Source organism: Mercenaria mercenaria, chromosome 9 (assembly GCF_021730395.1).
Source record: "Mercenaria mercenaria strain notata chromosome 9, MADL_Memer_1, whole genome shotgun sequence".
NCBI lineage: Eukaryota > Metazoa > Mollusca > Bivalvia > Venerida > Veneridae > Mercenaria > Mercenaria mercenaria.
In genome coordinates, this window is record NC_069369.1 from 2,544,533 (window position 1) to 2,561,363 (window position 16,831).

Consider the following 16,831-nt stretch of genomic DNA (forward strand, 5'->3'; position numbering starts at 1 on the left):
AATGTCTTCTTTCCAGTCATTGTATGAAAGTCTAATAATTATATAAGCATTTCCATTCCATGCTTCTCATGGCATTTTCAGTTAACATAATTCAAGGTCCGTGTTAACGTTAAAAAAGTGCAAGTGATACTGAAAAAAAAAACCACTTGTAAAATAGTAGTATCTTTAACTTACTAGCGAATGTTATATCACTTTTGATGACAAACGAGAATAGCTGAAAAGGATACGACAAAAATTTCATTTACAATATGATTTCTACAGTAATCTTGATTTACAAACAACACTTGAATAGATTTAAAGGCTTATAAAGTTATATGTAGAAAAAGTTTAACTATGCATTCTATAAAATATGCGGCAATAAGTGACATACGATTTTATAAGCTGAATAAGGAGTTAAAATAGCAAGATATTGATTGTACTTAATGTCATAAAAGCGTTTATTCCAACTTTTTATTTGAATTAAGATATTCTGATTATCTTTGTGTGAATCATTGCTAAAGGACGGATACTCAATTACTCAATTAAACAGTTAATGTATTCAATTTCTCGCATACATGAGCAAAAGAATCATTTGCGAAGATAACGCATCAAAGAAAAGCTTTATTAGGTTTCGTTTGAAAACAAAATAGCGTGCCGTGAAATTAACAAACCGCTAATATGTTGAGCGTTAGGCCTATCATAGGGTGTTTTTTTTTTAAGTTTAGAAAACACATTTTTTATTTATTTTAAATGACAAATTGCCTGCAAATGAGTGGCATTTCTGCGTCAATGATATCAAAGAACATGTCCTAAACGTCATACTATGTTGGCTTTTAGGGATGAAAGCAAAGTTGTTTTCATTTTTATTTTATGTTCACATAATTTGTGTTTATTATTTCTTCAACTTGGTGTGGTTCGAATTGTATCAACTAGAAATAATGTTTAGCGTTACTAATTCAATAAACATGACCCTTTCTTCTGTTTCATTATTGTCTAAAGCAAATTTCTACCATGCTGTCTAAAATCTATCTCCTGCATTTCAAGTGATTGTTGTCCTGGCCCCGTGTTCACAAAGCATTTTTGAGCTTGAAATGTTAATACCAATTTTACTAAACCTTCAAGACTTAATTCCAGTTGAAACTGATCATCAATTCTGAAAAGTCATTTAAAAATAGATTTTTAACTTAAAATTGAGTTTTCAACATGCTATTTAGATATAAATGACAAATAAAGTTTCATTATCAAACTCGGCTGAGCCTGAAAATGGTTAGTGAACACGGGGCCTGTCTCATGGTTTACCAGAAACATTATTCTTTGCATGTGTACATGTCAGTTTAGGCTACTAGCATTTTCATATGACGAGTGTGAGTGTGTGAAATAATCAGCATTTTACTGTTTTACAGGTTGGTACTAGCATATGGTCCCTGTATTTCTTTGTTTTTTAGCAAAGCTCATACACAGTCCTTTATTTTGAGGTAGATCTTTAACACTTTATAAAAAATACACCTAGTGAAAATTTGCTATTTTTGTACAGAATGAACGAAGGTATTTATCCTTCTACAAAATTTTAATTTTTCACAACACTGCGATAAATTTATTTTAGAAATATGTCACCACGCTCAAAAAAGGCCGTAAACATGTATTTGATCGTTTTCATACCAATCAATTTCATAAAATTAAGCATTTTTCATTTGCATAACACTGTTAGAATACGTTTTACATACCGTAGTGACTGCTACCCTAAAGATATTTTATCAAATGAGGCTAGTAAATCTGGGTCCGAGGCTTGTTTAATAAATGTCATAATGTCTGTCATAACTACGTATTTTGTATCACATATTTCGTAAAGGTCAGCCATTCAATTATTTTCCCTTAATCCAGTATTTGGGTAGCACCTTTACGTTTTATGTGACTCAGGAGCTAGTAAAATTCTAACATTAAAAACGAAGCTACTTGGTACACATTTCAACAATTTGCATCATTTTTCATAAGAAGACATCGTGAACTGTCTATCTTATCATTTTATTCAGACAATCGGTCTGTTTGAGATTATTTTGCCAATACTGTTTCCAAATTTTGAAAAGTTACTTTTATTTCTTTTAAATTTGAAAATAATTCATGTCTATATCGTCAAATATTTTAACGATCGTGTCAGATTTAATAATTTGCCTATTTTCAAGCAGTTCATACTTAATGCTTCGTTAGAATTTTCACAAATTATGCCAGAATTTACACGCTACATTAGCTGCAGAAGCCACCAAACGGCCCTCTTAAATTTCCACCATCAGTCTTTGTCTGGTATAACATTCATTGTTCTATTGTAATTCTCATTTTCCAGAGGTTTTATAATAGAATCAAAATTTATGCCGAACGTATCGGAATTATCACGCTTGGTTTGTATCTAATGGCCGTCGCGTGCCAGAACTTTGCACTTCCGGTGGCGTTCCAGTTAGGCAGAAAAGATAAGAAACTGGCGTCTTTATATCCCATGCATTATGAAAACATTGTTGTACTGTCTTGAATGTTTAATAACATCATGAAAACACTCGGAAAACCAGATTCCCATAAGCGACATAGAGCTAATAACACTCGCATCAGATTTTGAAATTAGCCAGTTTTATTACAGGGTACGATAGGGTGTAAGTAGAGTTTGAATCCGGACCTTAAGCCAGTCCGACCCATGATATCTACTTGTGTTACATGGAGTTTATGTTTCAATACGGAAAAACATTTTGCTCTGCAATGGAACACTATCTGCAGTCATTTTATCTAATATAGATGCACTTTCTTTCATTGATTTTATGGTTATTCTCTTCACTATTTATTTTTATCAAATTTAGTTTATTTAAAACTCTTTCCAGTTATGGTTACAGCCTGTCCAAGGATGGCGATCACATTAAATTGGTGTCCACAATCTTACAACTGAAGGTACAGAAAAGTGGACATTAAGCTCAAAATCTTTACGAATGTTGGTATCGTTATCCAGAATTGTAATATACACACAGCAAACAATACTGCATTTTTCTATTGACAAATTGTAAGTTTCCTTGTCTGTATAAGATTATTTAGGCCTTTAATATGATTTTATTTCCTTGTAGAGATCATCTCGATTTATTTCACATTTCTCGTTAGCCAGGAATTATTGACTCTTCATGTCTTGCTTGGCGAAAATTCTGAGCTTAAAATGTCTTATAATTGATTTTTGTTTTCGTGGGCTCCTTTTTTTACTGCACGTTTTCTATAATTTATATAGACTGGCTCCCATCCCTATGTTTTTTTCTGTCATATTTCTCACATATAAGTTTCTTCGTTAACAGTGAAAGTAACTCCTGCAGGTTGTTTATATATTGACATTTTTATTGCCCGTGTCTCCAAATATATGTTTTAGCCATCTTATAAGAATGTGCTATTTTAGAGCAACAGGGCTGAAGACAAACACTCCACTGTTTTTCATCTACGTTGTCAATATTTTCACTTTTTCTGTGTATTTGTGTGTACATGGCTGCTACGTTATGCATACACCAATACAATACAGTCAGAAGGATTCGATTTAGGGTGCTGCTTTTTTGTAACGTGGGGATTTCCTAAGGGATCTTTGGCCTTGTCAAATATGGAAAGAAAACTAATTTTCTAACAGCCCAAGTACAATTGTATAAAATATATGTTCGTCTATATAACCAAAGTCATCGTCCGATAGCTCATTACATGCCTAAAAAGATTTACTCAGGTAAGTAGCTTGCATTTCCGCTACCGTCCATGAACAGGCTCTATCAAACCGAGCCTTATGTCGTGTTGGGCAACCTGTGGTTTTCCACTTTTTCTATTTTGTCATTACAACAGCATTGTTTGCACCGTGTGGCGGCCGTAAAAAGTCTCACGAGCTCTCTTCAGATCGTTTAGCACGGCATTTATGTTATGTTAGTGTACTGTTTAATTTTTCAGCTTGAACATTTCGACTGAGGTGGTTCCAATACTCCAGCTTTAATAGCTTTTGGCATTGTTTAATCACCCCTTGGATATGGTACCTGCTTTTTTAAGGTTCCATGTGCACCGCCATATGAATACATCTGCGAATGTCTCTAAATTATATTCTGGTACTTATAGCTTGATTGTGTAAATGTTGAGTTCTGCTCAATCCGGGGCTCGAGAGTGCGTGGACTGTAGCTTGCATTTCCACTACCGTCCATGAACAGGCTCAATCAAACCGAACCTGCAACATTTTCGTTTATGTCGTGTTGGGCGACCTGTGGTTTTTCCACTTTTTTCTATTTTAGAGAAAAAAGAAAGTAATTTGAAATGATATATTCTCTGATAATACTATGTACAAACCGACGTTATTCATTACTACATAGATTTATATAAAAGGCATCCGGATCTATGTTACAGGTTCATGTTTTGTATAATATATGTGGGATTTTGAGGTCCTTATATTTAAATATTAAACAATACACAGCCTCCCGAAACGCTTTTGGCTGTTCGTTTAAAATAATAAAGAGCGGTTTTAATAACTTTTGTATACATCAAGTTTTTTGTTGTTGATATATCTTAATTTTGACAATTTAACGAGCGTATAATTATGGTTTTGCAGCAAGTTTACACACGTCACTGGAAGGAAATGGGTTGTTCAGGATGTTTTTCTTTCGATCATAAAATGTAAATTGTTATAGCACATCGATAGTTGAAACTTCCCGTCATGATTTGTTTTGTAGAACGCACAACTGTTTTAAAGCAATATATCCGTTTACGTGACATTTATTTTCTACGTTTGAGTATTGGTTTTTTTTTTGCAAGTTTTGAGTAACTAAATTTATTTACATTGAAATATTCTTCTATAGAATAAACTAACAGTTATTTGCATACAGTAAATGTGTTTTTAATAACAAAAAAGTGATTGGCTGTTCATATTTCCTATAGTCGGAGTGGGCGAGTCTTTTACAGAGTTAAGACTTCAAAGAAAACACAACTTCATAAATATGGAATGTGAATATTGTCGCATTTCTGTTTGAAATATATTAGGGGTATATTAGATATGCAAAGGTTTTCAGGTAAAGAACCGTAAACAGAAGTTTGTTAAGAGATTTTAAAAAAGCATTTGAAGGTAGAAATTCAGATGTATTTCAAATTCGGTAAATAGCTATACACAGTTAATATTCTCTGTTTATATATGTACACTGACTGTAAATAATATTTGTGTTGTATTGTACATATTCGTACTGAAACAAATACAACATTCTAACATGGTTCGATTTGTTTTCCAGTTAAACAAAGAAGAAAATCAAGCTCTATATATTCTGCGATAAACAACGGTAGACGCGCGGACCGGTAAGAGAGCATTATGACGTCAATTATGACGTCATATTGCCGCATGACGTTCGGTACATTACTCCTCAGGTAAACGAAGTCCAGTATAATATCTATTAAAATGTATCAATGAGCATGTCAGAATGAAAACAATCAAGGCCTTCTTGTTATTTATCGTCTAATTTACCACGGTTCATCGTTCAGATGCTTCAGTATTTAACCACTCGGGCTAACGCCCTCGTGGTTCAATTCCTACGCATCTGAACTCTGAACGGTGGTAAATCAGACGATAAACAACTCGAAGGCATTGATTGTTTGTTAAATGTACAATGATGTAACAACATAAAGAAAACAAGAGAACGGTGACGTCAGTAATAAGTTTGGTTATATACCTATACAAATTCTATAAAAATACGGCATTTATTTCACAAGTGAACAGACAGAAAAGAAAATCCGTATTGCACTATGTTGAAATTCCGTAACATGCGTGTATGTAAGGGCTTCTTTCCTTTAATATTCATGAACCGGTTCTTTTAATAGTTCAAATAAAAAAAAATAAAATAAAAAAAAAACAATAAAAAAAATCGATGATTACTCTTCGGAACATGCCTGAAAACATAGAATTCTTATTCATTTATATTTATACACTTTCCGAGCAATATATCCCACGTGAATCCATCTGCGTAAACAAGAATGACATCATGACGTTCCTCTAATGTAAAATATCATATGTAACATTGTGTGTATGTGGGTAGGGGGTAAGTGTGTGTGTGTGTGTGTGCGTGCGTGTGTTGGTAAAAACAACCCAACTTTTAGTACATGATGGTATATATAAAAGGGTCATTGCAGCAGTAATTTGATCGGGCACGTTGTACAGATTACTGGCGTACAATTTACCAGCGTACAGTTTACCAGACGGGATCACGCTTGCTCGCCTAGATCAAACTACTGTTATGATAGTATTATACTTGCTACTGAGTATTAACTTCTTCATGTGACATATCTGAGTATCATGTTGTGACAAATTCAGAAGAGTTTGCAGAAAATACTTAAAAAACATACCTTGGCCTTTTATGCAGTGATTTAACCCGCTTATGTCGACAAAAAGTTAAAATATCTAGATATATTAAAGAATGTTTATTAATAAGAACAAGAGACCGAGTATTGCAGTGGCAATACAAAAGTCCCCTACCGGTAAAAACAGTTTTTCTTGACCTTCAATAGCGACCTTGACCTTTGGCCGACAACCATGGGTCCTGTGCGCGACACTTAGTCTAATTATGGGGAACATTTCTGTGTAATACTAAAATAATCCTTCAATGCAATTAAACGTAATGGAGCAGAAACAATTTTTTACTTGACCTTGAACAGTGACCTTGACCTTTAACCGACATGCATAAATCATGCGTTGACACGTTGTATCATCATGAGGATACCACTAAACTAATACATCAATGCATATAAAAGTTATGAAGCAGAAACAATTTTTTACTTGACCTTCAATAGTGACCTTGACTTTTGACCTACAAGCTTAGGTTATGTACGTGCATAATTTACATATTGCCCTCTATTCATATACCAAGTTTTATGAACCTAGCTCGAATACTTTATGAGTTATCGCAGGATCCAGGTTTGCCGACGGACAGACGGACGGACTTTCCTACGTATGGGTATTTATGTAGCTATTCTTTTGTTCTCTCTGTTGTACTTTTAGCCACGTAAAAGAAAAATAGCCACATAAAAGCTTACGGAATGAATGACATCAAAGAAAACGTACAGTTACCTATTGTTCATATAGCCACCTAAGTGTGCAAATGTAGGCTCGGACAGACGGATGGGCGGACGGAGGGCATTCCTATTGCCCCCTCCGGTGTTCCACCGGTAGGGGACTAAAATGCCCTAGAAAGTTTAACTTTTTCTAATACATCTGTATATTATTAAACAAATAGTAAGTATCCATTACCATTTGTATATGAATATGTGTCTTTGCCATAGTATTTTGTGTTTGTTAATGGCCAAAGGCAAATTGTTTTGCTGATTATGCCAATAAACTTGAAACTTGAATTTAAAAAGACGTTTTGTTCAATTTCGCATTTTTCTTTAAACAAAAAGACTTTTGAATTAGTAAACCATGTTTATATCTTAATATTTGTTCATTATCTTTACTAGCCTCAATAATCAAAATTCGATCGTAGCAACGTGATAGGCTCCTGATGCCGGTCCAACATGTCGGTCAAGAAAAACGACTTGCATTTTAGTGAAAAAAGAGAAAATTTCAATAGGACACATCCCAATACACAGCATTCCACAAGAAGAATAAAGCTGGAAATGTAGCCATTCGTTCTCCGACAGTATGTTAATCAGATTTCGTGACTTAGAAAATCCTGATACATTATTGCAAACATGGTACTCTCATTTGTATACACGATTATTTGCAGGGAAATGGAATTTCCAATCCTTAATATCATTGCGCTATCATGCTTAAGAAATAAACATACATTTATGAAGAAAAGAGCCTATCCCTAAAACAAAATGAAGTTTTAGTATATATTGTTTCATCTAATATCAACCTGAAAAGAGTGGAAACAACTCAAAACATGCTTAAGTCAAATTCTCATACAATTAAAACAATATTCAGTACTCGAATACTGACGTGATTGTTGACTGTGTTTCGGTGAGTCAGATACAGCAAGCTAAGTAACGTTTTACAAACAATACAAAAATATTTTCATCTGAAAATTATCTTTCAAAAATAAGAATATTTTTAAGATCCTTTCTGATTGTCTTTCTGTTTTAATTTCAACCCGTAATTGAAATTTGGATACCACTCTTCTTCGAAGAAAACAACATCTTTTGCTGAATTCTTAGCCATATATGAATCAGAGGGAACAACGATGTTTAGGCTACCGCAAATTGTAATCTTCCATATACAAACATACCGAGCACTAACAAGTACGTTTTCCATTATGGCAATGACATTGAACAGTGTTTCATTTAACGAATTAAATGACATGCAACGAATTGTGACAGAGAAACAGATCAGTTCGAAGAGAGAAAGTTGGGTAAAGACAAAAATGTTTCTTAAACTATTTGGATACAGAGAATCAGCCTGCATGTAAACATCCTATCGGGAATAGCTTTTCTATTAAAGGTTTTTAATTGATACATAAACGTAATATTTATCTTCATTTGAAAATTCTTGCGAGCATTGTGAGAAAACACCTGAAGACAATATTTTCTCTTTCGGACATCGAACAATAGTATTGATTAGTGATTACTGACCGGAAAAACATTTAAGAATATTTTTGTACTTTATTTAAAAAAAAAAAAACATTTCTATTTCTTTGTGTAAAAACACGGAATGATTCTTTTTCTACATTTCTAATTGCAAATCTCTCTGTCCATTATGTTTCTGTTTGTAAAAATGTACAATCTGACAAGTTTCTGTTTATTTCGAATACACTTCGTAGACACAGAATCAGCGTTGAGCCTTCCTCAAGAATTTCTCATTTGTCATGCACGGTATATATATTTTCATTGGAATAACTAAGTCTTGTCTTGCAAATTTAGCATGACCACCAATTTTAAGCATCATTTCATTTCTAAGATATATCGCACTAAAAAGCATCATTGCGCTATCTCACTATCTCACATTCTAATGCGAGTTTTCTTGTCGTGATAAGATCTAACTGTTTCTCTGTTTTCCTTGTATTCCAGTATCAGGGCACTTGTTTCCGGGACGACTCTAGGGTAAGTATTGCATTTTTTAAAGATATCCAATGGCCATTTTTTTTTTTTACAAATTATCTTTATTGATTGCTAAAAATCTTCCAGTTATTAGTGGTAATGCATCAAATGTAGACTATTAAACCTAATGCCTAATACTATTATTTCATTTATCAATGACAGGCTCCCTATTATATCAGTAATGCTAACAACAGACACGATTTGTAAAACATAGAAAGTTCCATAAAAATCTATTGTATTACTACATTAAATATTCTATAATATATTATTATTTATTTCAGTCTCATCTATGCATAACACAACCAGCAAATAGATGGTAATAAAACACAACATCTATGCACAATACAGCCAGTAAACACATGGTAATAAAACATAGCAATGTACACAGCTATTCTTAAGATGGAACTGTAATAGATATAATTATATTTACAATTAAAAGTGTTGTTCCGTTCTAGTACACTATCATTATTTTTGTTCACCCTCTAAATTGTTTATCTGTACAAGTAAAACTATTATGTAAGAAAACCTAACAGGCCATATACGAAATTTTTACACAGCTGAAATATTATGTAAAGTATGCTCCTTTATCTAAAGACAAGCAAACAGACAAAGAACTCAAAGCTTCTTACTGCACTAGATGGAAATTAGATTCGTATTTGCTTGTTCTTGTATTACTTTCATAAATTTCTTTACATGGAAAGAGATTGATTATTTGAAGCAGGAGTTTATTGTCATTTTTGCTGACAACGCCATTGCACCAGCAATGTGATCCGAAATCGGTTTCCGCGCCTCGTGTTATCAAGGCCTAACAAAATGTCTCGAACTGAATACAACTTCCCAGGTTGCATATGTTACATATACCATATATATATTTTCAGTGGAATCCAGAAGTAATAAAATTAATAAGAAGAATTGCATATTATGATTTAGTCTGTATTCAGACAATATGTTGTTGTTTTTTCATAGGAAGTAACTCCTGCAGCTATTCATATTGCCTCTTTTCTTTAGGACTAAATTTGCTGAAAATAAAAGCAATGAAGAAGAATTTAGGAAAACTTTTTCAAGTAATTAAAAGGCTTTTAAATCAGTTACCAGACTAAACATGAATGTGAATGTTAATTATGATTTTCTAACAAGGATTTAGGAGTACATGTATGTAAAATTTATCATTAACTAATTACTTGTAGTTACAACTTGGAGATGTTGCTTTTGACCTTGTTCACGTGTAAACAATTGATTTTAATTCTTGATTATAGTGAATTTTATGAAAGAAAATCGGCATTTTTTTCGCTGAAACTTACAGCACTCGCACCAGTCTAGATTGCCAAAAACTGAATAGAAAAACGTATCTGATTGAGAATTCCATGGGAAAAATCACTTGTAGAAGCGAAATCATGATAAGGAAGATTTGAAATCACAGACCTTTTAATTTCTGACAGATAAACCCTACATCAGACTCTGACAAAATTCCTTTGGACTCTTCGCATCTTTTAACAAATGGTTACTTTCAAATTGGGCGTTTAATTTCTAGATTTTTTTCCTCTTGGAAGATTGATTTAACGAGATACGAAGGACGTAAATAAAACACATTAACGGTGTTTTATGTAATCTGGAAACGCTAAATGTGTAAAAGAAATTCACTGTCTGTTCATTATTTGGAGAAATAGATGCTATCACACACAGGGTTTGCAGCGGCGATTAAATACTTACAGGAAAGGACATTTGACAATAATGAATGCAATTTTCCTTTTTCCTTATACGCTCTGATAAATTTTCCTATTAAACAAAGCAGACTGAAACTGTGTAACAATGCATTAAATTCACTGTTTGTGCGTCACATTATTACGTCATAGTGTAAAACTTCATAGCGGCGATCTAGAAAAGAAACCCACACAACACAGGCAAATATTTGGAGCATGTCACCAATCTGTTTGATAGGCCTACTTCTTGCCTTCAGTTCTGCTTAAAGGTGGTTAAAACAGATTTTTGTCAAGTAATATATTTGTTCAACATTTTATCATCTGATCAATTACACGTACATAATTATGCTTACTGAGTTTACTAAAATCATGTTAGAATTTTACTTGAGGTATTTAAAAAATTGATTTTCCTATCCTGAGTGCCCAATAAAGATTACGTAGAACTGAACAGAATAGAACATAGTTTAACAGAATATGTATTTAATTTCGGCATTACAGCTTATCATCCGTCACTTTTCCTCTTGGATCACTTGAAAACCGTCCATCTTCCGCCAATCCGTCATCGTCAGCGTCAAGAATTTCTTCGAACGATATTCCTTCGTAAACCATTTGGTTAAAAATGATGAAACTTTTCATGGATATTTCTTGGAAGATCTTTTTTCAAAACTGTTAAAATAATTCCATTCCACTAATGTTTTTCAAATTATCCAGCATTGTTTAAACAAAGCGACCTGAGGGCATAATTGCTTTTCCATATATGCATACAGTAGTAACGTTAAAAATTGTGTCCAAACTAATGTTCTGCATTTTATTTTTCAAAACCAATGGCCTGCGTTTCATTTTGCCTGTTATAGTTTTAAAACTAATGACACGCGTATTAGTTTGCCTGTAATGGTTTTACTCTAATCTTTTAGAATAAATATCTAAATGGTCATGTCACACTGGAGACATTTTATCTTCAAAAGTAATATTATTCACCTGTGTTCATCATCTCAATCAAAGAATTTATAAAAGAAAAATCAACTTGAGAATAAATTCATTTATCATATCGTATTTTTAGCTCACCTGTCACATAGTGACAAGGTGAGCTTTTGTGATCACCCTTCGTCCGTCGTCAGTCCGTCCGTGCGTCCGTCCGTCCATGCGTCAACAATTTCTTGTCTGCACGATAGTGGTTTCATTTATGATTTTATTTTAACCAAACTTGCACACAACTTGTATCACCATAAGATCTCGATTTCTTTCTTGAACTGGCCAGATCCCATTATGGGTTCCAGAGTTATGGCCCCTGAAAGGGCCAAAATTAGCTATTTGGCCTTGTCTGCACAATAGCAGCTTTATTTATGATTTGATGTTTACCAAACTGGCACACAACTTGTATCACCATAAGATCTTGGTTCCTTTCTTGAACTGGCGAGATTCCATTATGGGTTCCAGAGTAATGGCCCCTGAAATGGCCAAAATTAGCTATTTTGAAATTGTCTGCACAATAGCAGCTTCATTTATGATTTTATTTTAACCAAACTTGCACACAACTTGTATCACCATAAGATCTTGGTTCCTTTCTTGAACTGGCGAGATTCCGTCATGGGTTCCAGAGTGATGGCTCCTGAAAGGGCCAGAATTAGCTTTTTTGACCTTGTCTGCACAATAGCAGCTTCATTTATGATTTGAATTTAATCAGACTTGCACAAAACTTGTGTCACCATAAGTTCTTGGTTCTTTTGTCGAACCGGCCAGATTACGTAATGGGTTCCAGAGTGATGGCCCCTGAAAGGGCCAGAATTAGCTATTTTACATTGTCTGCACAATAGCAGCTTCATTTATGATTTGATTTTAACCAAACTTGCACACAACTTGTATCACCACAGGATCTTGGTTCCTTTCTTTAACTGGCCAGATTCCGTCATGGGTTTCAGAGTTATGGCCCCTTAAAGGTTCAAAATTGGCTATTTTAGTTTTTGCAGCCATATAGAGACTTCATTTATGGTTTTATTTGAAACAAACTTCCAAAATATCTTCAACAACAATAAATCTTGGATTCCATGACAAATCAGATCCAATCGTAGGTTCCAGAGTTATTTCATATCTGATTACCTCCCCTGATTGTAATCAAAATGGATTTATATCAGTTAGTACTTATAGGACTTATTTGAAATTTCATTATTGTCATTAGTTGGACTGAGCCAATCAGGGTAGATAACTATGGACTGGTTTTATGTCAAATTACCTCCCTTTATTTCAAATTAAAATGGGTATATCTCCGTACTTAATGAAGATACTGGTCTGAAATTTCATTTATGTCAACACATTTAATTGTCAGATCCTTCTTTTGTTCACTTACAATAATTTTTTTAATTACTTCCCTTTTACGTTACTATAAATAGCTTATTTTTAGTAACTGTTTTATTATTGGCAGCAGGGAGAAACCGAGACCACTTTTCTGTGGTACGATATGGATGGTACCTCCAATTTTTAGGTGTATTTTGACACATCTATATCTTGTAAGAATTTTTTTTCTTTTCGGTTAAATTTCTTCTCTTTGTTGTTACTGTCCTTTGGACTTAGATATTTTTTCTGAGGACTTTCTTGTCCTTAAGTGCAATGATAACAGGTGAGCGATATAGGGCCATCATGGCCCTCTTGTTTTTAATCGTCGGCGGCCAGTGTCTCGTATATTCATGTTCAAGAGGGACAAAACCCGTTTTTCAGGACAAAGAAATTTAGGGATCGAAGCTATATCTTGCACAATCATGAAGTTAGAACAGCGTTATTGATTACACATCTCGTGACACACCTCGGCCCGGGTTTCTAGCTTCTTCAGTTACTGCACATATACGAGAATTTAGAATCGTAAAAATGAAAATATACATGAAGCATTAGTGAAAAATAGTTTTTTTTTTTAACTTAAACATTGAAGAAATATCCTTCTACTCGTATGAGGTTGTCACAGAACTTTCATGTAATATATGTTTCAGTAACTACGATGAAAATTGGTTTATTATTGCTTTCGACTAAATACCATTTCTCCTCTTGTTTGGATCCAATGGCTGTCAGTAACAAAACAAATCGAGATTTCAGCAGCAATGAATTTACACGATTTTTTCATATGTCAAATTTGCAGCTTTCTGATTGGATAGGTTATTCAGTTTTTTCTCAGAACATGCGACATTATGGCTCAACGCTAAACATGTGATAAAAGACGTTTTTCGCAAGAATTAATATACAACCGACGTCGTGCTTAAATATTGTAGTACATACGGTCTTATTTTTTTCAATTTTTCATTTTATTCAATTCATTTGTCAATAATGCATGAAGACCAATATTGTTATTCATGTTTGATACATCCTTAGTGCAACTGACTTCACTTGGTACTCTTAATTCATGTATAAAGTTAACTTGTTTATATGTTTCGGTACTATCAAGGCTTAGATACATTTTTATAAAATCGAATGTATCATTCATCCTCAAAATTATGTTTACTTACACTTTTACACGTGATAACATATATATATATATATATATATGACGATATATATATATATGACGATATATATATATATATATATATATATATATGACGATGTACTATGTACAAGTCTAAATAAAACGTATGTTCTGTTCTGTTCTGTTCTTTAATATTATCGGCCATGGGTGCTTTTTATTTGCATGAATAAACTGCCTCCATATTAATTGTAATATTCTATGTTTAATTTAACAATGTATGCTTGTAGCTAAAAGTTTCTTTTACATTTCATAGTAGACTTACTCAAATTATAAAGAATATATATGTACAGATATGCTTGTTTCATCTTTGATATATGTTTAATGGACTGGAAGCAAAGCAATGATGACCGCTCTGGGCACAGATATGTTAGACAATACAGACACGCGCACACGCGTTTTAACCCTTCGGACAACAGGGCGCGTGCAAACATCAAAGGACTGATTAAATGATATATATCTAATAAGCCATAAACTGCACCTGTAAATAAATTTAACCGTTACCCCTAACTTGATTTGGACAAAAAGTCCAAAATGATAAATTAATGATATTTCCATAAATAAGTGTCTATGAATAAAAAATCAAGTTTGGTTTTAATGAAAGTACTTTAAGCGCATATCTAATTGAATTATAATTTTAGTGTTCTGACGCAATTAATATTGAATAAGGACAACAGTTGTGCATTATCTTTACAATAAAGTAAATGCAGTCCAGGCCCCAATTTCACGAAAAAAAATTAAGTTATTACTTAATTAAGTCTGTCATTTTAAAGTCGTTCTATTGCTTATGTTACTGTTATTTAATGTTGATTTTTTTCTATAACAATTTATTTTTAGCTAAAGTATGCTACGGTTAGTAGTATTTGTCTGTCTGCAGTACTTATTTCAGTCAGGCAAATGTGATATTTCTATTTAAGCGCAATATAACGAACTTAGGTAAATAAAGGGAGTCAGTGGCGCAGTGGTTAGCAGGTTGAACTACAATGCCAGCGGTCTAGGTTCGATTCCCGGTCGCGGCTGATATCCCGACTATATCAAGCTCCCGACTACTGTTCAGTGCTGTGTGATTTACTTTACTTGGTACTGTTTCCAACAGTATCGGTCTAGACTGGATGCTGGGGAGGTAAATATGACGCCTGCCGTGGGCTCGGCTGGAAATAAGTTGTTCCATTCACTCCAGGTGGGGACATTCGTTGACTACCCACGTTAAAAAAGAAACTTTACTTTACTTTTAAGAATTTTTCATATATCTATCGTATTTTTTAAAGGTCGCACTCCTCCTTAAGTATATTTCTTATTTCTATACTTTGTTTTCTGTAAAATTCAGAATTGTTGTGTTTTGATCTATGAAATAGTCATGTACGGGTGATACAGATGAAAAAGTCAACATTAAAGACGCATTAAGGGCAAAAACAAACATCTAAAATAACAGACTTAGCCAAGCAATTTCTAAAAAAAATCGTGAAATTGGGGCCAGTATCTTTTAATTGTTTCAGCGGCGTCGTCGAGGACATAACTACTGACCAACGGGTAGAGTTTGTCTAATGAACTGCCCTATAGTTAAGACAAACATTTAAAACAAGCTCCCCAGAGTATGTGACACGTACCCCGAATACTGGAATTTACCTAACTCTTCGAACAGAAGATGTATCTATCTTGTTCTAGCCTGGTCTTAAAGAAGCTCTAATAATGTAACTGTTAATTTGCACACCGTTGTTTTATCTGTTAAATTATATTTCTGTAATGGCGTAAATCGTCATTGCCCTTTTCGTAAACATTTATTTAATACTGTTTTAGCTTGATGTATGATTTGTCTTAAATGATATAAATAGAGAGCTCTCAATATGTCTATGATACTGTTCATGTTAGACTCGTTATTCACGTATAATTGACCACTGAGTCAGTAAATATTAGAGAAATTTTCCCTCTATATTCTTAGGCAAATGATAATTATATAACAATCAATAGCCCCATCGCAGTTACCTGATTGACGAGCAAGACCCCCTAGATGAATAACGACCCTTAATTGGTAGTCCATTTTGTTCTCAACTTCAGGGTTAATACCCAGTTTAGACAGTCCATAATTTTCCGAAGCGACAATCGCTTTAGCTCATTAAACTGTTAGTCTGTATAAATAATCAATTAAACGATGGCCTTTTTTCTCATGGAATAATAAAATCTTCCACAAAGGTGGTATTTAACTGAACATGATTCGTGTCTGAACTATATAATTTACACGAAGTGTTGTATGAACGGGAAATTTTATGACCTAACGCTTAGTACTCTTTCTTACGCTTGTCTTTGTTCGTTCGTATTGTGTTAAGTGTCAATTTTAGCATTATTTTAGTTGTATAAGCACTGTTCCTGAAAACTAACCTGCTCCTGTCTACGGTACGATGTTTTTTCGTGAGAAACAGGAATGACGGACAAACAATCGAACAAATATTCAGGTAGGCGAAAACCAAAATTGCACGCCGCATATGGCGACACACACAGCTTGGCTCATCTAATTATATTTCTGACAAAAAAAAACTTTTAGTTTTGGATTAGTTCCAATTTGCAGCACATTAAAGAATAACACTATACGTCTTGGAAACAT